Source organism: Rattus norvegicus, chromosome 20 (assembly GCF_021556685.1).
Source record: "Rattus norvegicus strain SHRSP/BbbUtx chromosome 20, alternate assembly SHRSP_T2T, whole genome shotgun sequence".
NCBI classification, from domain to species: domain Eukaryota; kingdom Metazoa; phylum Chordata; class Mammalia; order Rodentia; family Muridae; genus Rattus; species Rattus norvegicus.
In genome coordinates this window covers 37,121,226-37,148,698 of record NC_141553.1, presented here as the reverse complement: position 1 = coordinate 37,148,698, position 27,473 = coordinate 37,121,226, and the positions used below count along the sequence as shown (strand labels likewise).

The 27,473-nt window shown below is 40.0% G+C and overlaps 1 long non-coding RNA gene across 2 annotated transcripts in view; it reads right to left on the bottom strand.

The window, feature by feature from the left end:
• Positions 1-395: 395 nt before the first annotated feature.
• LOC102552402 (uncharacterized) overlaps positions 396-27,473 on the bottom strand; it is a 41,226-nt gene continuing 14,148 nt past the window's right edge. Inside the window, exons 1-3 of one of the 2 annotated variants that reach the window (XR_015645228.1) lie at positions 3,822-4,047; positions 3,553-3,627; positions 396-518 (exon numbers count right to left, since the gene is read on the bottom strand). This is a non-coding gene — a long non-coding RNA (uncharacterized LOC102552402). Of the gene's footprint in view, positions 519-3,552; positions 3,628-3,821; positions 4,048-27,473 lie in introns of those variants that run through there. The other variant, XR_015645229.1, reaches the window with a different exon arrangement.

Here is a 27,473-nt window from a genome sequence, read left to right as displayed (position 1 = left end):
TACATTTTATTTATTTATTTATTTATTTATTTATTTATTTTTACACTCCATGTTTTAATCCCCTCCCAGTTCTTCCTCTGACTGTTCCCATCCCATACCCCCTCCCCACCCACCCTGTCTCCATGAGGATATTCCCATCCCACCCACCCCACCAGACCTCTAAACTCCCTAGGGCCTCCAGTCTCTTGAGGGTTAGGTGCATCTTCTCTGATTCAATCCAGACCCAGGAGTTCTCTGCTGGATATGTGTTGGAGGCCTTATATAAACTCATGTATGCTGCCTGGTTGGTGATATGGTGTCTGAGAGATCTCGCGAGTCCAGGTTAATTGAGACTGCTGGTCCTCCTAAAAGGTTGCTTGTCAGCTCCTCGTCAGCTTCCTCCAGCTTTCCCCTAATTCAACCAGAGAGGTCAGCAGCTTCTGTTCATTGGTTGGGTGCAAATATCTGCATCTGACTCTTTCAGCTGCTTGATGGGTCTTTCAGAGGGCAGTATGAGGATGAATCTTTTATAGATGTAACTGTGAAAAGGGAAAAAGAAATGTCTGTTAATATTTAAGATTTTCGTTTTCTTTGGGTTTTATTCTCATTTTGTTTTGTATATCTCTGTGTATCCTTGGCCCTTCCAGAAACTCTGGGTTGGCTTGAACTGAGATCAGCGTGATTCTGACTCTATAGGTAGATGTATGACATCTGACTTGTGTGCTGGGATCTGAACATTCTTCTACGAGAGCAGTATGTACTCTTAACTTGTGAGCCATCTTCCCACCCTGTTGTGTAATTTTGTTATCTTAGGTTCATTTCCTGTTTTGGTAAAATGTGAGTACAAAAGTAGCTTAAGGAAGAAGGGTGGACAGGTTGGCGATTTAGCTCAGTGGTAGAGCACTTGCCTAGCAAGTGCAAGGTCCTGGGTTCGGTCTTCAACAACTCCAAAAAAAAAAAAAAAAAAAAAAGGAAGAAGGGTTGAATAAGAAGAACAACAATATCAACCAACCAGACCCCCCAGAGCTCCCAGGGATTAAACCACCAACCAAAGAGGGACCCATGGCTACAGCTGCATATGTAGCAGGCCTTATCTGGCATCAATGGAAGGAGAGGTCCTGTGAAGGCTCCATGCCCCAGTGTAGGGAAATGTAGGGGCGGTAAGGTAGGAGTGGTTGGTTAGGTGGGGAGCACCCTTATAGAAGCAGGAGGAGGGGTGGGATAGGGGATTTTCGAAGGGAAAATTGGGAAGAGGGATAATATTTGAAATGTAAATAAATAAAATGCCAATAAAATTGAGCCACAATATCACATCCCCAACTATTGGCAATTGGGAAAGGAAAACTCACTGATAACGGTGTGCCCATTGGTAGACACACTATGCTCCAGTGGAAGATCACATTTCTAAAACCAAAACAAACTGTTAAAGATGGCTTTTTTTTTTTTTTGGTTCTTTTTTTCGGAGCTGGGGACCGAACCCAGGGCCTTGCGCTTCCTAGGTAAGCGCTCTACCACTGAGCTAAATCCCCAGCCCCAGGCGTTTTTTAAAGAAAGAAAAATGACACAAATTTGAGTGGGTAGACAGATGATTGGGGATCTGAGTGAAGATAGTGTGAGGGTTGAGGGGTGTATATATGAATATGATCAAACACATTATACCAAATTCTCTATGAACTAATAAAAATTGCAAAAGAAAACAAAGGAAAGGGGGTTTATTTGGCTCTTAGTTCCAGGTTATAGTCTGTATTAGCTAGTTTCTGTGCTGTGATAAAACCCTATAATCAAGGCAACCTGCAAGGAGAGAGAGAGAGAGAGAGAGAGAGAGAGAGAGAGAGAGAGAGAGAGAGATTACAGTTCCAAGGGTTTAGAATTCAAAATGTCAAGGAACAGCATGACAATTGGCCTCAGGCATTGTTGCAGGAGCAGGGAGCTGAGAACTCACATCCTAAGACTTGAGCAGGAACCAGAGAGAGCAAAGAGCCAAACTTTCTAAATTTCCCCCAAATAACCCTGCTAGCTGGGAACCAAAGTGTTAAAATACAAGAGCCTATAGAGGAAATTATTATTCAGACTACTCCATAGCCCAGTGTGATGGGGAAGCCAAAGCGATAGTAACTTGAAGTAGTTATTCAAGTTATAGTAAAGAGCAGAAATCAGTTTGTTAATGTTTGCAGGCCAGTACTTAACTCACCTTTTCTCTCTTAAATAACTCAGAATCTCCTACCTAGGGAATGGTGCCACTGTGGGTGGACCTTCCCATCTCAACTAAGGTGATCAACATTAGCATTAGTGGTGGCATTAGCAGACCGCTGACCTGCGACTTCATTTCTTACCATCCACAGTAGAGAGTGGCCCGGCAAAGCCATTGACTGTACATCTGAAAGTGTGCCCATGGCTCTAAGTGTGTAACTGAGACTGAAGAAAAGCATTGAACTTCTGGGTGAATGAGAAAGCATGATCTATTGGTCACAAGTTGTGGCAGCATGCATTGTGTATATAAAAAAACCTTTGTTAAGAAAGTCCTGGAACAAACAATCTCAAGCCCTTTCCTGAAAGAAGACATTCCTTATGAGCTTGAGCTGACAGATAGAAATAGCCAAAAATGCTGAATCTGCTGATAATGCTCACACTGCTGCATTTCCAGTGATGCTAAGTGTTGATTCAGAAGACTTCTTTTGACTGGCAATGGTGGCATGTGCCTTTGACTCTAGCACTTAGGGGCATAGGGAGGTGCATTGCTATGAGTTCGAGGCCAGCCTCATGTACAGAGTTGAGGAAGAAGGAGAAAGAAGGAGGAAAAGGGAGGAAGAAGAAGACACAATGACATGATATAATCCTAACCAAGATTTCAACTATAATAATCTAGAGTATTCTGCAAGATGTTCAATAGAAGTTGCATCCATAAACATCCAAACACAGAACGTGGATAGATGGACTAATAACCTCATTCTGGTACCATGTTGCAGTCACACAGAGCATAGGGTAAAGCAAATGTATGAACAGCAAGAAGCCTGTACTCTCAGAGTAATATATTCTCACAAGCACTATGTGCACATAGCTTTTATTACATCACGAGCTGTAATCATTCTGTTCTATGAGTATTTTTAATGCTTTACCTGGTTTAATTTATAAATTAAATCCATCATAGGTATGAATACTTTGGAAAATCACAATGTATATAGGGTTCAGTAATATTATTATAAGTTTCAGACAGTCACTGGGCATCTTAAAACATTCACCCACCAGTAAGAGTAGAGGTATAACCCTGCACTGGTAGGATTTAGAGGAATAAAGAAGAAAGCATTAGAAGACAATGCAGGATTCCAAACATTGTGAAGATTATGTGTCACCCATTGTCTCTCGGCTATAAAGGGGAGACCTCAACAGAAATCCTGTGTTAAGTGACAGTGGAATGGGTAGGGTTTATTCTGCTTTGTGATTGTGAAAGACTGAAGAAAATATTTATAGACAGAAAAATGAGAAAAGTATTCGTTCCTTTAGAAAGTGTGAAATATAAGTAAGTCCTCTCCCGTAATGCTTCTTACCTACTCCTTCTCCCGGCTAACACTATACCTGGATAGAATGGATGTCAGAAGTTGTGAAGCTGAATCCTGAGATCACCCACTGAGATTTCCAAGTTCCTATGTCCTGGAACAAAGAATCAAAACAGGGACACATGAACAGTGAAGGAAGTCAAGATGGTTCATCAAAGAAGAAAAAGAGACTCCTGAAAAGGGAGAAGTGGCTACAGAGCTAGGATAGGTTGAAATCAAAACCCAGACTCCAAAAGGCCCAGGCTCTCAGTATCAGAATCTTTTATAGGTAATTTACATAACACCCACCTGCTCTGTTTTATTACATGGAGACTTAATGGAGAAGGATTTGTAGTTTGTCAACTGTCATCTTGTCATGATGCCTTGGTCCCCACACCTTTCCTCTCCTCCAACATTGTCGAAAACCCTGTCTTGCGAGGAAGGATAGGTATCTTAAAAATACCAAAGTTGTTTTCTTTTTTCTCTCCCGGGTTTACAGTTGATTCTCTGAAGCTTATCTTAAGAATTCTAAGACCTTGGTGAAATTCAGAATGAAAAAATGATGGTTGGCTAGGAACTGTCAGTGAGCCAGCCAGGGCTCTCGTTTCATTTAATTTGATAAGAGAGTAAACAGTCTGGAATGTAGATGTATGACTTGGCCTGTTTTCATTTTCTTCCCTTCAAAGATAACGACTATCAGTTCCTGAATGTACAAGAAGTAGTGGCTTTTATTTTTTTCCTTTTAATTTTTAACAAAGGTAATGCGATTCTCAAGGGATTCTGAAAACTTACAATGTGGGGGATTTTTTTTATGGTTCTCCGGATACATGGCCAAATTTTCAGCAATATCTAGCATGAAAAATAGGACTTTATCATATCTGTATGCATTTTAAGACAAGTTTCCTGACAGAACAATTTCCTTTGCCTTAGATAGATCACTGCAGCATTCAGAATGAAGTGCTTTATATGTGTGTGTGTCTCTGTGTGTGTGTGTGTGTGTGTGTGTGTGTGTGTGTGTGTGTGTGTGTGTTTGTATTGACTTCTCCATTTGTAATCATTTTCATGGAAGTCATTAACCTTCCACAGGGGTTTGTAGGTGTAACTCTGTCATATGCGTCCAACTGTAGTAGTTGACAATTTACTATCTGTATAATCTGACTGAATCTTTCTTCGTGGGCAGTATTTTTTATGGCTTAGTATATAGAAACCCATAAGAACCACAAACAAAGGCCTTCTTGTGATGCTGTTGTTACCTCTGGCCCCATGTGCTATGTCTTTTCTTTCTTTCCTTCCCAGATGCTCAGCCCCATGTGGCTGAAGCTGACATCAAGATCAGGATCCTCCTCCTCTGACTTCCTAATGCGTCACTAAGCCCAAATTGATAATTAGAACCTAAATCAAGGCTGTGTTGAACAATCCTAGATTCTCACACACATAAACAAAAACCTTTTCTTAATTTGTTCCTGGCTCAGAAACTAAATAATTATCAAGTGTAATATACTGACACATCCCACTTTCAGGGTATAAAACCAACACTAGCTACCACACTAGTAAAACTCAAATCTAGTGTGAGAAACAACCACATGCAGATTTCAGATTCTATTTCTTTATTAGGCAAACTACTTATGTATTAATAGTAGTACATGCTAGGACATTGGTATCAAAGCTTTGCCTCTCTGTGCTACCCTCAAAAAGAGATAGAGAAAAGAGGCAGCAGGAAGGAAATGAAGATAATAGGTGGGATAGACCAGTGGCATTTACTGGAAAAGGCGTACCTCAACTTGCTAGGAGAAATGAGCTTCAGAAATACCATGTCAGAGATGGGGTACTCTAGGTGCATAGCCTAAATTTAGCAATGAAAATTAAATCAGCATGGGGAATGGTCAACTAAACTTTTGAACACATTTTTCAGTAAGTATGGACTAGGGTGATAAGCGTTCACAAATGTATGCTAAATGACATATTAAGGACAGATTGCACCAAATATTGTGCTAAGTACTGGGAGGGGGATGCATATGTCATGTATTTACACAAGACCCTTATAATTTATACATATATGTAGCCAAACAGAGTAAGAGATTTGAGCACCCAGTGACATCTAAATCCTACCAAACCAAAATAATAAAAATTAGCAATTGAACTGGATTATACCAGGCCTCTTTAGAACTTTTTAGAAAAGTAGAAGAAAAACATACAGAGACAGAGAGCAAAGGGGAGTACATAATGCTTTAACATGAGTGTGTCTAGAGAAATGGGAGGGGAAAAAACATCTGGGAGTCATGGCAACAGGATGAGTGGCAGCACAGGGAAATTGCCCACTGAACTCCAAAGAGGTTGACTCTGCCTTAGTCTAAGATTCTTGCCTGTTAGAGTCCGTTTGAACTGATTTCCCATGAACCTTCTTATAGTTTTATTTCGCTTCTCATTAAGATTGTCTTAAAAACATTTCTTGAAAGGAAAAACAAATTCACTAATATTCAAGAACTGGAGTTGTTAGGCTGATTGTTTAACAAGTGAATATGTCAATGGACAAACAGACAATATATTTCTTAAAGGCACATAGAAGCTCAGAAGCATTTTTCTTCATAATATTTTTTAATGAAAACAAGCAGGGATTCCAGAAGAAAAATGAGTCAGGTAGGAACGTGCCAGATGTTTAAATCAATAGCCTAAGTCTACGAGCAATTATACACACACACACACACACACACACACACACACACACACATATGTGTGTGTGTGTATGTATATATATATATATGTATGTATGTATATTACTTTGAACTCCCATAATGATTTAAAATAAAACACAAATAAATTTGTTCTTCCCGACACATTACAAATCATGTGGAAGTTCAGTAGTCCCATTATACGACAAAACAAAACCAAGAGGGGTACAAATGTACTTTGAAATAGTAGCATCAAAGAGTGGAGGCTAAAAAAGAGGGCTGGTTCTTTCCTGTTTGCACCCCACCCCACCCCTCTCTTATTTTCATCTGTCATATTGAAATAAATAAGAAGGCAAGAATTTCTTTTTCCCACAGTGCTGTTTGTGGTTAGGGAAACAATAAAGGATATTGTTACAAATAGGTGGGCAACATAATGAGAAAAAGAAGGAGCCTGTGGTCACAGCTGCAGCTGTGTAGGCCAGAAGTAAGGTTTCCAAGTGGGTAAGAAAGAAGCTAGCAGCAACTGTTAAGGAGTGAAGAGGACTGAAACTCTTGCATGCAGTACGGTTATTTGGAAAACATTGGCCCTAGACTCTAAAGTTTATGAGTGGTTTTCCTAATTTACCTTCTTCTGGAGAGCTTTTGCCTTATGTGTTTTTACTTTTCTCTCTCCATATAGTTTCAGTTCCTTCCATAACCATATGTTGTATACAAACAGCTTGACAGAGAAAGGATGGAGGTGAAGACCTTGTACACACTTGACCCACACTGGAGACAGCTTGTTTGTGGGTAACTATGACTCTCCCCATACCCCCATTGACTACAGAGTTCCACATCTCAGTCAGAGATCCCTCAGTCTAAGGTATTATCATGGGAACCAATGTAAATGCATCTGATTTAGAATTTGCTGTCATGATAGTAGTTTATTGTGTGACATTCTGAAATCAGGAAAGCAATAATGTTTAGTCTGCCCTTCCTAGAGATAATGATCTTTATCTTAGAGATAATATTGATATGCTAGAGATCACCCCTCCCCCCCCCAAGAGATACCGGAAATATAGAAGTCTCTACAACCAGAGCCTAGAAGATGGATTGCTCTTGTTAGAGCTACTGTGTGATTTCTTGATCATAGCAACTGAAAAATAAAATGATGCATATTGGTTGGGGTGTACAACTTAGAATGGCATGTCTGCATCTGAAGGTGCCTTTTTTTCCAGAAACATCATCTTTGTGGTTGGAGTTTTTCTTGAAAACACAGCTGACAATGTAGTTTTGTATTTGAGGCCTATTCCAAGGGTCATAAACCAGTTTTCATTTCAAAATAAATGAAATGGATACAGAAAAATTCTGTCCAGTACAAGACATATCTGCCAGCTTGTTACCCAGTTCTCTCTAAAGCTACTGTCTGTCATAACTATCCTACCACTAATAGAATTGAGATCCCTACACTGGTACACACTGCAACAGACTAAACTCCGGATCTTATTCCAATCTTTCCAGCATTTCCAGGGATGAACACTAACTCTACCTGGGTTTGATCCCAAGCAGCACACTGCTGTTTATTTTATTCTCTCTCTTTTATTAATGATTCCATTTCTTTACATCTCAAACGATATCCCACTTCTCAGTTACCTTTCCATCAACTCCCCATCCCACATCCACTCACCCTCCTTCCCTTTGCCTGTGTGAGGGTGCTCACTTACCCACACTCACTCTCCCACCCTACCACTCTAGCATATCCCCTTACACTAGGGCATCAATATTTGGGTACATTTTGATGCCATAATAAAGATACTCAGTTTTCTAAACACAAATTGGTAAGCCTTTAAGGTGTTTGGGAATTAGTATAATTGAAGCTATACTTAAGGACAATTGATCTTCATACCTATAAAATGTAAATTTCAGAGGGAGAAGGCACAAGAGGCAGGGCACAATCTAGATTGTATTCCACTCTCCAACAGTGAAATAATGATTGTCCGAAACAAGTGTACCAAAGCTCAAAAGAGAGAATACAGAGAAGCAATACCTTGATTGACTTAGGAACTAGGGAAAACTAAAGAACAGCTAAGTTGTTTTGAAAAACAAAATGATCTGAAGACATAGTTCTGTGATTAACAGAATTTGGGATGCCATAAAGAAAAGTCAAGACATGTTTGAAGTACTTGGTAAATTTGCTTTTTGGTGCTTGCATAAAAATTAAATGATTTTCAAGAGACAGCAAAAACTGCAGGTGGTCATGTCTTAGCAGGAAACTGGTCCTGAATATAGTCACAGAAATCACGGTTGGGGTGATGGCTCAGTGGTAAGAGTGCTTCTACATGAATGCAAAGACCTAGTTCAGGTTCCTAGTGCCCATATGGAAAACCTGCTGTGTCTGTGTGTGTGTCTATAACCTCAGTGCTTGGATGAGAGGTGGAGACAGAAGGATTGCTGTGTTAACTGGCCATCAGACTATCCAATACATGGTGGACTCCAGATTCTGTGACAGTCCTTGTATGAATTGAAGAAAGTAGAGAACGATAGACGAGGACACTTGACATTTCTATCTGAACATGTATGTGAACATATGTGGCTACATATGCAGACATCCCACACTCACATAAATCATTTTTTCTAGGAAAAAAGAATTAATTTCAGTGGGTGGCAATTGATGCTTTTAGAATGCAAAGAGAATAAGTAAAATCAAAGAGAAGACAGAATTTAAATAAAATACCTAGATTTCAAAATTAGAGAAAGGATAAGGACTAATGATATTGGTGGAATTGGGGAGGGTAGGTTGGAAGAAGAATGAGGGGTATGCTGTACTATAAAATAAGAAGCCAGCTTTTTTAAGAAAACAAAATTAGTTCACAATATAAGAAGCTTCACAAATATTGACACTTGTCTTCTAACTTGAAATCTCTATGTTTTATTTTTTCTTACCATGAATTGTGGAATACTAGGTCATACTATTTTCCAAGCAAAAGTTTAAGAAAAGGAATCATGGTTTAAAATACCAAACTCATTTATTAAAAGACCCCTGCCAGGCAGATCATCAGTGTGCCTGCCACTCTGAAGTCCCCACAGTCTGAAAGCCTCCCAAGAGATCTCCTACAATAAGGGTTACAGGTCTCACAAGAGACCTGCAGCAAACCAGGAAAACAGGAGGCAGGCTCCAGACAGAAACACGCAGACCAGTTAATATAAGATAATCAGATGGAGAGATGCAAGCACAAGACCATAAACAACAGAAGCCAATATACTTCGGCATTATCAGAAAACAGTTTTCTCACCACAGCATACATCAACACACCTAAAAACTACAATGCTGACCTAAAATCTTATCTCATGAAGATAATAGATTACTTTAAGGAGGATATAAATAACTCACTTAAAGAAATACAGGAAAACACAGATAAAAAGGTAGAAGCCTTTGAAGAGGAAACAAATAAATCCTACAAAGAAATACAAGAAAACACAGTCAAACAAGTGAAGGAATTGAATAAAGCAGTCCAAGACCTAAAAATGAAAGTAGAAACAATAAAGTAATCACAAAGAGAGACAACCCTGAAAATGGAAAACCCAGGAAAGATGTCAGGAGCAACAGATGCAAACATCAGCAACAGAGTATAAGAAGTACAAGAGAGACTCTCAGGTATAGAAGATACCTTAGAAAATATTGACACAACGGTCAAAGAAAATATGAAGCATAAAAACAAAACTCCTAACCTAAAACATTCAGGAAAACAATGACACGATGAAAAGACCAAACCTAAGAATAATAGGAATGGAAGAAAGTGAAGATTCTCAGCTCAAAGGAGCAGAAAATGTCTTTGGCAAAACCATAGAAGGAAACTTCCCAAAACCCAAAGAAAAAGATGACCATAAATGTACAAGAAGCCTACAGAACACCAAATAGATTGGAACAGAAAAGAAAATCCTCCCATTACATAATGATCAAAACACTAAATGCAAAGCACAAAGAATGAACAGTAAAAGCTGTAAGGGGAAAAGGACACGTAACATATAAAGGCAGACCTATTAGAATTATACCAGATTTCTCAACAGAGACCCTAAAATCAAGAAGATCCTGTGCAAATCAAAACAACCCTGAGATTTCACCTCACACCAGTGAGAATGGCTAAGATCAAAAACTCAGGTGACAGCAGATGCTGGCGAGGATGTGGAGAAAGAGGAACACTCCTCCATTGTTGGTGGGATTGCAGACTGGTAAAACCATTCTGGAAATCAGTCTGGAGGTTCCTCAGAAAATTGGACATTGAACTGCCTGAGGATCCAGCCATACCTCTCTTGGGCATATACCCAAAAGATGCCTCAACATATAAAAGAGACACGTGCTCCACTATGTTCATCGCAGCCTTATTTATAATAGCCAGAAACTGGAAAGAACCCAGATGCCCTTCAACAGAGGAATGGATACAGAAAATGTGGTACATCTACACAATGGAATATTACTCAGCTATCAAAAACAACGGCTTTATGAAATTCGTAGGCAAATGGTTGGAACTGGAAAATATCATCCTGAGTGAGCTAACCCAATCACAGAAAGACATACATGGTATGCACTCATTGATAAGTGGCTATTAGCCCAAATGCTTGAATTACCCTAGATCCCTAGAACAAAGGAAACTCAAGACGGATGATCAAAATGTGAATGCTTCACTCCTTCTTTAAATGAGGAAAAAGAATACCCTTGGCAGGGAAGGGAGAGGCAAAGATTAAAACAGAGACTGAAGGAACACCCATTCAGAGCCTGCCCCACAGGTGGCCCATACATATACAGCCACCCAATTAGACAAGATGGATGAAGCAAAGAAGTGCAGACCGACAGGAGCCGGATGTAGATCGCTCCTGAGAGACACAGCCAGAATACAGCAAATATAGAGGCGAATGCCAGCAGCAAACCACTGAACTGAGAATAGGTCCCCCGTTGAAGGAATCAGAGAAAGAACTGGAAGAGCTTGAAGGTGCTCGAGACCCCAAAAGTACAACAATGTCAAGCAACCAGAGCTTCCAGGGACTAAGCCACTACCTAAAGACTATACATGGACTGACCCTGGACTCTGTCCCCATAGGTAGCAATGAATATCCTAGTAAGAGCACCAGTGGAAGGGGAAGCCCTGGGTCCTGCTAAGACTGAACCCCCAGTGAACTAGACTGTGCGGGGAGGGTGGCAATGGGGGGAGTTTTGGGAGGGGAACACCCACAAGGAAGGGGAGGGGGGAGGGTGATGTCTGTCCGGAAACCGGGAAAGGGAATAACACTTGAAATGTATATAAGAAATACTCAAGATAATAAAAAATAAATAAATAAAAAAAAATACAAACCATTTAAAAGGTCAAAAAAAAATGGGGTTCAGAGCTAAACAAAGAATTCACAGCTGAGGAATGCCGAATGGCTGAGAAACACCTAAAGAAATGTTCAACATCTTTAGTCATAAGGGAAATGCAAATCAAAACAACCCTGAGATTTCACCTCACACCAGTGAGAATGGCTAAGATCAAAAACTCAGGTGACAGCAGATGCTGGCGAGGATGTGGAGAAAGAGGAACACTCCTCCATTGTTGGTGGGATTGCAGACTGGTAAAACCATTCTGGAAATCAGTCTGGAGGTTCCTCAGAAAATTGGACATTGAACTGCCTGAGGATCCAGCTATACCTCTCTTGGGCATATACCCAAAAGATGCCTCAACATATAAAAGAGACACGTGCTCCACTATGTTCATCGCAGCCTTATTTATAATAGCCAGAAACTGGAAAGAACCCAGATGCCCTTCAACAGAGGAATGGATACAGAAAATGTGGTACATCTACACAATGGAATATTACTCAGCTATCAAAAACAACGGCTTTATGAAATTCGTAGGCAAATGGTTGGAACTGGAAAATATCATCCTGAGTGAGCTAACCCACTCACAGAAAGACATACATGGTATGCACTCATTGATAAGTGGCTATTAGCCCAAATGCTTGAATTACCCTAGATCCCTAGAACAAACGAAACTCAAGACGGATGATCAAAATGTGAATGCTTCACTCCTTCTTTAAATGAGGAAAAAGAATACCCTTGGCAGGGAAGGGAGAGGCAAAGATTAAAACAGAGACTGAAGGAACACCCATTCAGAGCCTGCCCCACATGTGGCCCATACATATACAGCCATCCAATTAGACAAGATGGATGAAGCAAAGAAGTGCAGACCAACAGGAGCCGGATGTAGATCGCTCCTGAGAGACACAGCCAGAATACAGCAAATACAGAGGCAAATGCCAGCAGCAAACCACTGAACTGAGAATAGGTCCCCTATTGAAGGAATCAGAGAAAGAACTGGAAGAGCTTGAAGGGGCTCGAGACCCCAAAAGTACAACAATGCCAAGCAACCAGAGCTTCCAGGGACTAAGCCACTACCTAAAGACTATACATGGACTGACCCTGGACTCTGACCCCATAGGTAGCAATGAATATCCTAGTAAGAGCACCAGTGGAATGGGACGCCCTGGGTCCTGCTAAGACTGAACCCCCAGTGAACTAGTCTATGGGGGGAGGGCGGCAATGGGGGGAGGGTTGGGAGGGGAACACCCATAAGGAAGGGGAGGGGGGAGGGGGATGTTTGCCCGGAAACCGGGAAAGGGAATAACACTCGAAATGTATATAAGAAATACTCAAGTTAATAAAAAAAAAAAGAAATTAAAAAAAAAAAAAAAAGAAGATCCTGGACAGAGGTCATGCAGACTTTCAAAGAATACAGATGCCAGGTCAGGCTACTATATCCAGCAAAACTCTCAAACATCATAGATGGAGAAACCAAAATATTCCATAACAAAACCAAATTTAAACAATATCTATCTACCAATCTAGCTCTATAGAGATTTCTAGAAGAAAAACTCCAACACAAGGAGGGCATCTACATCAAATAATAAAACAAGAAATTAATCATGTCACATCACAACCAAAAGGAGATAATCACATAAACATAATGTGATCTACAACACATAGTAGGAACTAATGATCATCTGTCTTTAATGTCTCTTAATATCAAAGGACTCAAAACCCCAATTAAAAGACATAAGCTAACAGACTGGATACATAAGCAGAATCCAGCAATTTGCTGCATACAAGAAACACACCTCAATGGCAAAGACAAAAAGTACCTCAGACTGAAAGGTTGGAAAAAAGTCTTCCAAGCAAATGGTCCCAAGAAACAAGTGGAAATTGCCATTCTACTATCCAATAAAATAGATTTGCAACAAAAAGTTAATAAGCAAGATGGGGAAGGACACTTCATATTCATCAAAGGAAAAATTCACCAAGAGAAAGTCACAATTCTGAACATCTATGCACCAAAAGGAAGAACACCCACATAAAAGAAACTTTACTACAGCTCAAACCACATGTTGAATCCTAGAAAATAACAGTGGGAAACTTCAACTTCCCACTCTCACCAATAGATAAGTCATTGAAAAAAAGAGAGAGGCACAGTAAAACTAATACAGGTTATAAACAAAATGGATTTAATTGACATCTACCAAACATTTCACCCTAAAACAAAAGAATATACCTTCTTCTCAGCACCTCATGGACCTTCTCCAAAACTAACCCTATAGTCAGCCACAAAACAGTCTCAAGAGATACAAAAAAGATTGAAATAATCCCATGTATCCTATCAGATCACTGCGGACTAAAGTGAGACTTTAGTAAAAGCAAAAACAACAGAAAACACACATACTTATGGAAACTGAACAGTTCTCTACTTAATTTGGTCTTGGAGGAAATAAAGAAATTAAAAACTTTCTAGAATTCAATGAAAAAGAAGACACAGCATACCCAAACTTATGGGACATACTGAAAGACTGTTAAGAGGAAAACTCATAGCACTAAGTGCCTTCATAAAGAAATTGGAGAGATCCTACCCTAGCAACTTACCAGAACACCTGAAACCCTAGAACAAAAAGAATCAAACACACCCAAGAGTAGTGATAACAGGAAATAGTCAAACTTGGGGTCAAAATCAACCAAATAAAAACAAAGAGAACTATAAAGGAATCAACAAAACCAAAAGCTGATTATTTGAAAGAATCAACAGGATAGATTAAACCCTTAGCCAAACTAACCAAAGGGCACAGAAATAGTATCCAAATTAACAAAATCAGAAATTAAAAGGGAGACATAACAACAGAAACTGGGGAAATTTTAAAAAATCATCAGATCCTACTACAAAACCCCATACTCAACAAGACTGGAAAATCTAGATGAAACGAATGGTTTTCTTGACAGATGCCATGCACCAAAGTTAAATCAAGAGCAGGTAAACTATCTAAACAGTCCAATCATTAAAAACCTCCCAACCAAAAAAAGCCCAGGAGCAGAAGGCTTTAATGCAAAATTCTATGAGACCTTCAAAGAAGCACTAATACCAACTCTCCCCAAACTAATCCATAAAATAGAAACAGAAGAAACACTACCTAATTCATTTTATGAAGCCACAGTTACTCTCATACCAAAACTACATAAAGAACCAACAAAGAAAGAGAACTTCAGATCAATTTCTCTTACAAATATAGATGTAAAAATACTCAATAAAATTCTGGCAAACTGTATCCAAGAACACATCAAAATCATCATGTAGGTTGATGTCATTATGCAGGTGAAGGAAGACAAGATAAAATGGGGCCTGTCATTGGTCAAGAAGGAAGGGAGGCAGGAACAAAGGTTTTAGTATGAGAGGGAGAAGCAGAAGAGAGGAGCTAGGAGACTCAAGATGGAGGTGGAGAAGGATGACCCAGGTCTGGGTGGTCTTGGATTGCCAAGGTAGTTGGGATGAATTTCTGTAGGCAAATTTGTCTTATCTAGGTGGGCGGTTTGTATCCTTATCAATTGGTTGTGAGTTCATTGTGAGGAGGTATTTGGATTAAGAATTTAACATATAATTCTGATAAATTACAGTTTATTGAGTCATGATTTCACTGAGTTGTTGGGAGTGTGAGCAGAGTCCATGATAGGGAGACATGATAGTGCCACCCGTGCTGGACTTCTAGAGCCCTGATTTTACTGGGTAGCTGGAACCAGAGAGTTCGTGGTTACCAGACAGCCACTGGGAGAGATACTAACTAGAGAAAAATTATGGTTAGTTTCATTTGGTCCCATGGGTGCTGGAACTAACTTTAGAGACCAAGGTGACAAGGTGCCATGCTTGAACAGGTCGAAGACCACCCGGGTCCGGCAGCATAGAGTCGCTGAGATAAATTTGCACTAGTTCCAATGGCCCACAGAGCCAGAACTAGAGAGAGAGTCTGGGAGAGAAGCAGAGCAGTATGTGCAGTCATGCTATTTTTTACTGCAACACCATCATTCACCATGATCCAGAAGGCTTCCTCCCGGGGATGTAAGGTTGGTTCAATATATGAAAATCCATTAATGCAATCCACTATATAAACAAAAGTAAAGAAAAAGATCACATGATCATCTCATTAGATACTGAAACAGCATTTGACGAAATACAACACTCCTTCATGGTAAAGGAATTGAAGAGATCAGAATTCAAGGCCTGTATATAAATATAATAAAAGCAATATACAGCAAACCAACAGCCAAAACAAAATTAAATGGAGAGATAATTGAAACAAATCCCACTAAAATCAGGAACAAGACAAGGCTGCCCAATTTCTCTGTATCTATTCAATACAGTACTTGAAGTTCTAGCTAGAGCAATAAGACAACAAATAGAGATCAAGGGGATAAGAATTGGTGAAGAAATCAAGGAATCACTATTTACAGATGATATGATAGTATATGTAAGTGAACCCAAAAGTCTACCAAAAAACTTCTACAGCTAATGAACAACTTCAGCAAAGTGTCAGGAAACTGGGAAAGGGAATAACATTCGAAATGTAAATAAGAAATACTCAAGTTAATAAAAAAAGAAATATCCCAAGTTCTGAGTCATCAAGGAAATGCAAATCAAAAAACACCCCTGAGATTCCACCTTACACCATTCAGAATGGCTAAGATCACAAACTCTGGTGACAACACATATTGGCGAGGATGTAGAGAAAGAGGAATACTTCTCCATTGCTGGTAGGACTGCAAATTTTTACAACTGCTCTGAAAATCAATCCGCAGGTTCCTCAGAAAACTGGGAATAAATCTACCTGAAGACCCAACTATACCACACTTGGGCATATATCCAAAAGATGCCCCACCATTCCACAAGGACACGTGCTCCACTAGGTTCATAGTGGCCTTATCTGTGATAGCTAGAAGTTGGAAACATCCCAGATGTCCCTCAAACAAAAATTGATACAGAAAATGTGGTTCATTTACATAATGAAATACTACTCAGCTCTGAGGAAGGAGGACATTGTGAGTTTTTCAGGCAAATGGATAGAACTAGAAAATAACATCCTGAGTGAGGTAACCCAGTCACGAAAGAACACCCATGGTATGCATTCACTGATCAGTGAATATTGGCCAAAAAGTACAGAAAACATAGGATACCATTTACAGAATTCAAGAATGTTAACAAGAAGAAGGGCCCAAGTTCAATGTTACTTGGAAGGTAGAAGAAAATAATTATGGAAGGCAGAGTGAAGGAAGCATCTGGCTGGGAGAGGGAAGGAGAAAAGGAGAATATGATTAGGTATTGGGGAATTGGGAGGAGACAGGAGAGAAGTCCTGAGGGCCAGCAGAATGAATGGAAATATCCAACCTCATGGGGGTGGTTTCTGGGGGGGACCCTTTAGAAAGTACCAGAGACTTGGGGGATGAGAGACTCTCAGGGAGAGTCCTTAGATAAAATGCCCTATAGTGGGAGAGGGCAGTCACAGAATCCTCCTCCAGTTGAAAGACAGGATATCAAGTGGAAAGATGGGATTGCCATCCCACACTCAAAAATTCTGACCCAGAATTGGTTCTTGTCTAAAAGAACTGCAGGGACAAAAATGGAGAAGATACTGAGGAAAAGGTGGGCTGGTGACTGGCCCGACTTGGAATCTATCTTAAGGGGAGGCTCTAAGGCCTAACACTATTACTGATCCTATGGTGTACTTACAGACAAGAGGCTACCATGGCTCTCTTCTGGGAGGCCCAACAAGCAGCTGCCTGAGACAAATGCAGATACTTACACTCAACCATTGGACTCAAGTTAGGGAACCCTATGGTTGACTTAAGAAAAGGCTAGAGTAAGCTGAGGAGGAGAACAAGCCAAAGAAAGACTAGCAGTCTCAGCCTTATTTATAATAGCCAGAAGCTGGAAAGAACCCAGATGCCCTTCAACAGAGGAATGGATACAAAAAATGTGGTACATCTACACAATGGAATATTACTCGGCTATCAAAAACAACGACTTTATGAAATTCGTAGGCAAATGGTTGGAACTGGAAAATATCATCCTGAGTGAGCTAACCCAATCACAGAAAGACATACATGGTATGTACTCATTGATAAGTGGCTATTAGCCCAAATGCTTGAATTACCCTAGATGCCTAGAACAAATGAAACTCAAGACGGATGATCAAAATGTAAATGCTTCACTCCTTCTCTAAAAGGGGAACAAGAATACCCTTGGCAGGGAAGAGAGAGGCAAAGATTAAAACAGAGGCTGAAGGAACACCCATTCAGAGCCTGCCCCACATGTGGCCCATACATATACAGCCACCCAATTAGACAAGATGGATGAAGCAAAGAAGTGCAGACCGACAGGAGCCGGATGTAGATCGCTCCTGAGAGACACAGCCAGAATACAGCAAATACAGAGGCGAATGCCAGCAGCAAACCACTGAACTGAGAATAGGACCCCCGTTGAAGGAATCAGAGAAAGAACTGGAAGAGCTTGAAGGGGCTCGAGACCCCATATGTACAACAATGCCAAGCAACCAGAGCTTCCAGGGACTAAGCCACTACCTAAAGACTATACATGGACTGACCCTGGACTCTGACCTCATAGGTAGCAATGAATATCCTAGTAAGAGCACCAGTGGAAGGGGAAGCCCTGGGTCCTGCTAAGACTGAACCCCCAGTGAACTAGACTGTTGGGGGGAGGGTGGCAATGGGGGGAGAGTTGGGAGGGGAACACCCATAAGGAAGGGGAGGAGGGAGGGGGATGTTTGCCCGGATACCGGGAAAGGGAATAACACTCGAAATGTATATAAGAAATACTCAAGTTAATAAAAAAAAAAAAAAAGACTAGCAGTCTCTACTAACTGAGACCCCTGAGGTCTTTTATACACTGAGTCACCAACCAGGCAATATACAGAAGCTGATATGAGGCCCTGAACACATATACAGCAGAGGATTACTGGGTCTGGCCTCAGTGAGAGAAGATGTGCCTAACCCTCGAGAGACTTGAGGACCCAGGGAGTGGGGAGGCCTGGTGGTGGGGTGGGGAACATATTCTTGGATGTTACAAGGGGGAGGAGGAATGGGATTAGTAACTGTCAGAGGGGCACTGGGAGGGGGCAACAGCTGGACTGTAAAAAAAATAAAATTAACAATAATAAAAAAGACCCTGGTCAGCCAACCTGAGTCCCCTCCAAACAGTTATCAGAAGCACAAATGCCACCAAGACATATGAGTATTTCTGTCTAGAATGAAGCAGTTGCTGGAAAAGGCATTGGTGCTCTGTGTTTGTAGAGAATATGTTTGCAATTACTCCATTACATCGCCTAACTGCAATTTGTCTTCATCCCAAGGGCTGGAAAGAATAAATTTTGAATTAGAGCTTTTTTTTTTTTCAATTTTTGTTTGGTTCTGTTTTGATAGCTTGCTCTTTATTTCCTCAATTTTAAACTTCTAAGATGCAGAAGGTTGCCAAATCTAGCCTTCATGCTACCAAAAACTTAATAGTCGAAAGAAAATTGAAATAGATCTAAAGGATGAAGTTCCTTGAGATGTTGAACAATTATAATTTTTTTTGAACAGCTCAAAGTCAATTCACAAACAAAATACAATTCAAAAAAGTTAATGAAACAGACACCTAAATGGTGAACAACTACTAAGAGATTGTAGTTGTTATCAATTTAAAATGTATAATTGTATAGATAGTTCATTTCTGAATGTCAATGCACTCCAATTTTGAAAACCTGAGTTGATGTTCAGAATATGCTTGCATGTGTAACTATCTGTGTGTGTGTGTGTGTGTGTGTGTGTGTGTGTGTGTGTGTGTGTATTCAGAGATCCCAGTGCTGGAATTATAAGTATTTGCTAACACACATGACTTTCTTTTACATGATCCTGATGACTAAATTCTCGTCTTCATGCATATTGTGCCTCTCCAGTGCTAGATGTTTATTGTGGAAACTGTAGTATGGACTTCCTTTTTCTTTTTCTTTTTTCTTTTTTTCTTCTTTTTTTTTTATCTTTAGTGTTTGACACTTGAGTTCACCAGTAAATGGGCAAACAGAAGATACAACATTATATCTAAGTTGGAATCAGGAATACATTTCTCAACCCAGCGATAGATCAAAGGAAATTTGCATTCCTTTTCATGAGCTCATGGGACTAAATAAGATTTGATGTTCTAATGAATATTCAGGAGTCAAGCCAGGGTTATAAAATTGTATCTATTCAAAGAAGACTAATCTAAAAATGATAGAACTCTAAGGAATATTCTAAAATTCACTATATTATTTTTGAGACATATATACATATATGAAATTCATCACCGTAAATTCAGAAACAACATTTTCTTTATTTTCTTATGCTACTATTTATTGACATGAGAAGTTGTCAAGGAGGTGCATTTTATGAACCTTTCATAGTGTGACTAATATTTTAAAGACTAATGCACCTATTAAAAACCCTGGAAAAGATAAGGATTTTTGTCTGAATGCTGATTCTTTTAGAGTTCCAGCTTCTCGTTTTTGCAAATATATATTGGAGTACACATCCCATACAGCAGTTTCTTAAGTCAAAGTTTAGAGATGTTTTTGTGCATCAAGTTCTCCAGGCAAGCTTTCTTGACACCCTAGCTACTCAGTGAATTCTTGCCCTTTCTTTCAAACTATCAGATGGTATCAAATTAAACTGGTCTTACTAGTGCTATGGTCACCTTGAAGGTGTGTTCAAGGAACAAGTCTTCCCATTCAGAGTGCCTCCAAATAGAAACTGGAGAGAGCATACACTAGCAACTTGACAACACCCCTTAAAGATCTAGAACAAAAAGGTGCAAATACACCCAAGAGGAGTAGATCGCAGGAAAAATAATCAAACACAGAGTTAAAATCAACCAACTAGAAACAAAAGAAACTATACAAAGAATCAACAAAATCAGGAGTTTATTTTTTAAGAAAATCATCAAGAGAGATAAACTCTTAGCCAGACTAACCAGAGGACACAGAGACAGTATCCAAATTAACAAAATCAGAAATGAAAACGGAGACATAACAACAGAAATCGAGGAAATTCAAAAAATCATCAGATCCTACTACAAAAGTTCATATTCAACAAAACTGGAAAACCTGGATGAAATGTACAATTTTCTAGACAGATACCAATTACCAAAGATAATTCAGGATTAGATAAACCATCTAAACAGTCTCATAACTGCTAAAGAAATAGAAGCAGTCATTAAAAGTCTCCCAATCAAAAAAGGCCCAGGACCAGATAAGTTTAGTGCAGAATTCTATCAGACCTTCCTAGACCTAATACCAATACTCTCCAAACTATTCCACAAAATAGAAACAGAATGAACACTACTCAATTCATTCTATGAAGCCACGATTACACTTATCCCACGGATGCTGAGATGGTTCAATATACAGAAATCTATCAATGTAATCTGCTATATAAACAAACAAAGAAAAAACCACGTGATCATCTCATTAGATGCTGAGAAAGCATCTGTCAAAATTCAACACCCCTTCATGATAAAAGTCTTGAAAAGATCAGGAATTCAAGGCCCATACTTAAACATAGTAAAAGCAATATACAGCACACCAGTAGCCAACATCAAGATAAATGGAAAGAAACTTGATGCAATCTTATTTAAATCAGGGACTAGACAAGGCTGCCCACTCTCTCCCTACCTATTCAATATAGTACTCAAAGTCCTAGCCAGAGGAATTAGACAAGAGGAGGTCAAAGGGATACAAATTGGAAAGGAAGAATTCACTATTTGCAGATGTCATGAATAGTTTTCTTAAGTGACCCCAAAAATTCTACCAGAGAACTCCTACAGCTGATAACTTCACCAAAGTGGTTGGATATAAAATTACCTCAAAGAAATCAGTAGCCTTCATTTACTCAAAGGATAAAGAGGCTGAGAAAGAAATTAGGGGAATAACACCCTTCACAAAAGTCACAAATAATAAAAAATACTTTGATGTGACTTTATCCAAGGAAGTGAAAGATCTGTATGACAGTAACTTCAAGTCTCTGAAGAAAGAAATTGAAGAAAATCTCAGAAGATGGAAAGATCTCCCATACTCATGGGTTGGCAGGATTAATATAGTAAAAATGGCCATCTTGCCAAAAGCGATCTACAGATTCATTGCAATCCCCATCAAAATTCCAACTGAATTCTTCACAGAGTTAGAAAGAACAATTTGTAAATTCATTTGGAATAACAAAAATCACAGGATATTGAAAACTATTCTCAACAATAAAAGAGCTTTTTGGGGAGTCACCGTCCCTAACCTCCAGCTGTATTACAGAGCAATAGTGATAAAAACTGTGTGGTAAATACAGAGGCAGATGTTTGCAGCCAACCATTGAACTGAGAATGGTGTCCCTGATGGAGGAGTTAGAGAAAGGACTGAAGAGGCTTAAGGTGTCTGCAACCCCGTAAGGAGAACAACAATATCAAGCAAGCAGACACCCCACAGTTCCCAGGGACTAAACTACCATCTCAAGAGTACACAGTTATGGACCTATGACTCCAATTGCATATGTAGCAGAGGATGTCCTTGTCAGGCAGCAAAGGGAGGAAAGGCTATGGTCCTGTCAAGGCTAGATGCCCCAGTGTAGGGGAATGTTGTTGGGGACATAAGAGAAAGTGAGTAGTTGGGTGGGGGAGCACTCTTATAGAAGCAGGGGAGATGAGGTAGAGGATTTCTGGAGGGGGAACTGGGAAAAGTGATAACATTGGAAATGTAAATAAAAAAAATGTCCAATAAAAAAGAAAAAAAGAAATAGAATTAAAAAAGAAAGAAAGAAAATTAAGGTTTAAGACCTAAGCCTGTAGGTCTTTGAGAAAGAAAAAAGAAAAAAAAAGAAAAGAACTACAAAGAGATACATGCACACATGTATACATGAATGTTTGTACATGTACATGGGCACAGAATTATCCTAACAGTTGCCTGTTCAAAATGAGCTGCTATCTAAGGTCACATTATGTCATCTCTACGTTTATTTCACACATATCCATTTCTGTGATTCAAAGCAATAGAGTCATTGATGGCTTTGTAATCCATTAGCCTTTTTTATTATATTATAATAGTATATATTATATAATTATATATTATTATGTATAATGTATAATATATAATAGGATTGTATTATATATTTCAGATTAGTTATGGTTCATTTAGTTTTAATAGAAACTCTTAAAATATGTATGTACATGTTTGTACAGTAGTTCACAAAAAAAAAGACCACAAGTTCTTAAACTGATTTTAAAAAATGAGCTATTTCTATTTTCCCTTATGCTTTTCTATAGGACAGTTTTTCACTGCAACACTTTGTGCCATTTCTCGTCCTCATGATCCCTTCCAATAATACACTCCAATATTTCCTTTCTTGGAAATCCAAGAGAATTCTTATGTTCATTGGTCTTTTTTCGAGTAATCTGGAGCCATATGCAGGAAGCATTGACTGTTAGATAATACAGAACCTGAACATTCCTGTAATCATGGCTGAATTAGTTTCTTCCAAAACAGATTGCACTGAATGGAAATGACCTATGCGGTCTGCACACATGCTACAGTTGTGTAGCTTGGTCTTCTTTTGAGACTCCTAACAGGGATACCAGGCTTTGTCTCTGCCTCTGCCTTTGGAACCCGTTCCTTTTACTGGGTTGTCTCATGTAGCCTTAACAGGAAAGGAGGTGCCTACTCTTACTGCAGCTTGATATGTCACCGATATTTGATATCCATGGGAGGCCTGCCCTTTTCTGAAGAGAAACAGAGGAAGAGTGTATGGGCGGAAGGGGAAGGGGAACCGGGAGGGAAGAGAAACCGTGGTCAAGAAGAATGAATGAATGAATGAAGAATGAATGAATGAATGAATGAATGAATGAATGAATAACAAGCTTGCCTCCCAACAGTTCTGGATGCTAAAGGTTTAAAATTAAGATATTCCAAAGCCTTGAAATTTCAGTCTCAACCCCTTGAGACTGGCCTGTCCTGTTTCTGTTTTAATCACATGCCAGTGCTCCTTGGTTGGTGACTCGGGCTGTCATTTCCCTATAGATTGCTGTCTTTATGCAGGTGAAGGCATACATAGGATAAGGCAAGGCCTGTGATTGGGCAGTGAAAAACTAAGTCAGGTACAGAGTTTTGAAGGGAGGAGAGGGAGAGAGGAGAAAGAGAGAAGAACCCAGATGGAGGCAGAGAAGGACGACCCAGATCCGTGTGGCCTTAAATGGCCACAGGTAGTTATGTCTTAAGGAATGGATTTTTTAATAGAACAATTTGTCTTACCTACGTAGGCAGTTTATATCATTATCAATTTGTTGTGAGTTTATCATGTGGACATTTTATGGATTGAGAATTTAAGTTATAAATCTAATTGCCTAATTGCAAGCTTATCGAATTTTGATTTTAACGGGTTACTGGGAGTTGTGAGTATAAGCACAGGGGTTGGATGCTGGGAATGTGAGCAGAGTCCGCATCAAGAGAGTTCCAAGAGAGCAGCTGCTGCTGGGCTCAGAGAGAAGCGGTGGCGTGGCGGTAGCGTGGCAGCGTGAGATGGCTAGTTGGGTTGAGACATTGCTCTTTGAGATGAAAACACCCCGCAGATGCCATGTAGCCCACCAGAGCTGGCATTAGGAAGGGTTGGTAGATTCTTATTAATGTTTACAGCAACATTCCCCCTCTAACATCACCTGCTCTTTCCTTCTGTTTCTCTCCATATTTCTTAAAGACATAAGTGATTTAGGTCTATCTTAATTTCATGGTGACCTTAGGACTCTTCGTTACAACTGTAAAGGTCCTATTTGCAAAGGAAGTCTTACGTGTGAGATTTGGATGCCAAGCCTTGGGCTTGGGCTTAAATTATTGTGGAAAACACAAACCAACTTACTCCACAGTAGTGGTATAGAAAAAAACACATGCAAGACGTCGTAGTACTGGGTTGAATTTCTGTCCTGATGCAAAATAACTGCAGGTTGGATGATCTTTAAAAGTTAGATGGTTGGTTATACATTTAAACAGGATATTTATATTAAATAGGTCTGTGAATGATTAAGCTAAGGTCCTGCTTTTTCTTCATCGTCAGTCTCCTCTATAATTCTGATGGGAAAAATTAAAGTGGACCGACTTAGGACAATATAGTTCTTATAGATTATAGTACATTAAGGAGGTTCCTTTTATCCCGAGTTAATTATTAATGAAAAAAATCAGTGGTCAATAACCACTGAACAGTACTTCCTAGAACCATGCCATGTCCTAGTTGATGTGTGTGCCTGAATTAAAAAGAGCACATCCATTTCTTATTATTCTTTCATGGGCATGAGTCCAAAAATAGTTCTGCCCTTGATTCAAGGGGGAGTAAAGGATAGAATGCAAGAAGTTTACAAGCAAGGTGCTTCCCATTGTCTCGTATTCCTTCAACCACTCTTCTTCACAGTGATTTGTGGGAGGGCTAAGAGCACGCATTTCAGAGCATTTTTCTTGGCTGTTGTTCTGGTTCTCAATGACCTAAGCCCTACTTTACCATAGGTGGGTTATCATCTTCTTCGGTGAACCCAGAGTGAGCCTCACACATCACTAGCTCTGAAACTTGTCCACAATCCCTTCCCCGAATTAAACATCTATCTCCACTCTTTGCAAATGGATTCCAGCAATGTCTTCTCTTCTGCGTCTCCATTGGTCCGTCCAAAGATGAATGCTCCTCTCTGTCAGCCTTGCATATAATTCTGGATTCACCTTCCACATGTAGAGTTGTTAGTCTTTTCTCTGCCACCACAGCCAAATGGTCCAGGGATTTTATCAGAAGACAAGGACCTAGATCTGACATGGAGTAACTGGGAGCTGGTAAGACGGATTGATCTTACATTAAGAGAAAAGGTAAACAAGAAGAAAATGCCAATACTCAGAAAATCTTAAAAATAAGAACTTGTATAATCCACTTTATAATTGCATACATTTCCAAGTAAATCTAGAAAGTAGAGGCAGAGACGATATTACTTATCTGTTAAAGAGAAAATTAGCAATAGGTTTTGTCTTACGTACTTGTAATCCTAGCGCTCAGAAGCCAATGGAAGGAGGATATCCACAAGATGAAGACCTGCCTGTACTATGTGGAGAGCTCCAAACAGTGCCTCGGAGGGAGGGAAAGGCAGGCAGGCAGGGAGGGAGGGAGGCAGGGAGGCAGGGAGACAGGGAGGCAGGGAAGCAGGGAGACAGGGAGGGAGGCAGGGAGACAGGGAGGGAGGCAGGGAGACAGGGAGGGAGGGAGGTAGGGAGGGAGGGAGGCAGGGAGGCAGGAAGGCAGGGAGACAGGGAGGCAGGGAGGGAGGGAGGCAGGCAGGGAGGGAGGCAGGGAGGCAGGGAGGCAGGGAGGCAGGGAGACAGGGAGGCAGGGAGGCAGGGAGGCAGGGAGACAGGGAGGCAGGGAGGGAGGCAGAGAGGCAGGCAGGCAGGGAGGCAGGCAGGCAGGGAGGCAGGCAGGCAAGGAGGCAGGCAGGCAGATGACAGACAAAGAGAGATAGACAGAGAAGAATTATGATCATGTGAAGGAACATCCCTTGAGAAGGACTTTGAGAGATACTGCAAGATGAGGCAGCGAGATGCCACAGGTGGTGAAGGTACTTGTGCAGAGTTCTGAAGTTCCAGCTTTCATGTTATCACATCTGTGGTGACACAACTGCCTCTAAGAAATTTCGTTTGTAGGTAAGTAACCACTTATTCATACTCCATCAAGTAATTCCAATAAATCTATTGGTTCACCTGGCTGAATTTTGGTGATATTACTTTGCTTTGCTGTCAATTTCCTAGATGGAGTAAATAAACCTTTGTTTTTGCTTTCCCAGGGAATGTTTCACACACCAGCATCTCAACTAACCCAGTCTAGAAAACCCAACATATATGATCTCCAAGGTTTGTTGCCTATGTGGATCTATAGTCTCAAGTTAACTATTAACCACTGCATTTATGTTTGGAATATTTATTTGGCTTTCATTTAGAGGAGAAGCTATCTCCACATAGGGCAGATAAGGTAAAAGCCAGCCTCTGTTCAGTTCTGTACAAACCATTTAGTAACTGAAAACTCCCCTTCCAATTGGACCCAACCTCAGTGGGAGGCAGTTTAAGGATCTTCTGTTTTCACTCAAAACATTGCTGGGGAAAGAAGGCATTTTACCTTACATTCTGTGAGCTTATCTTAGTATCTCCTGATAACCACAGACAAGCATGTTTTCTGAGGAGAGACCCGGTGATTTTTTTTCCCCCTTCAGCTTGTTAAATATTGTAGGTTGGTTCAATAACCTAGCATTTCATCAATTCTCACGGACACTTCCCAAGGATCTTAGCCTTCATTAAAATCAAGACAATCTGCTGTGTACAGGATACTTGCTTTAATGGTTCTACAGAATCCATTTTTTTGTAATCCCAAAATAACAGTGGTTGTCCTTTCACAGCTCAAATCAAAACAGTAATGTTCAAGTCCTGTAATTCATAACTGCACAGCCTGGGTTCAAAACCATGATCTCATAAAGTATGATTTACACATGTTCCTGCACAATATATGGCAGAAAACCTTGTACATGCTACTATACCTTGACTCTAATACAAAAAGAAAATCCATGGAACAATACAAACCAAAGGGATATAGCTTGAACAGTAAAATGTGTCAACTTTGTTAAGCATGAAGAGATCAAGGGACCAAATGATAAACTATCTTGGCCATGAATGAGCCAATTCAAGCCAAATTCAAGTATATAAAGACAGGTTATTGGGAAGCCGATATCAGGTGGGTTCACTGGTAGAATCCAGGGAAGTTGCTATGTGGAGGGAGATAGAAAGAAGGATGAAGAGAAAGAGAGAAAGAGCATGTGTACACAGGGAGAGAGAAAATACAAAGACAGGAAGAGAAATTTTAAAAAGGGAGACCAACATGTCTGGATTATATAGGAAAGTGATT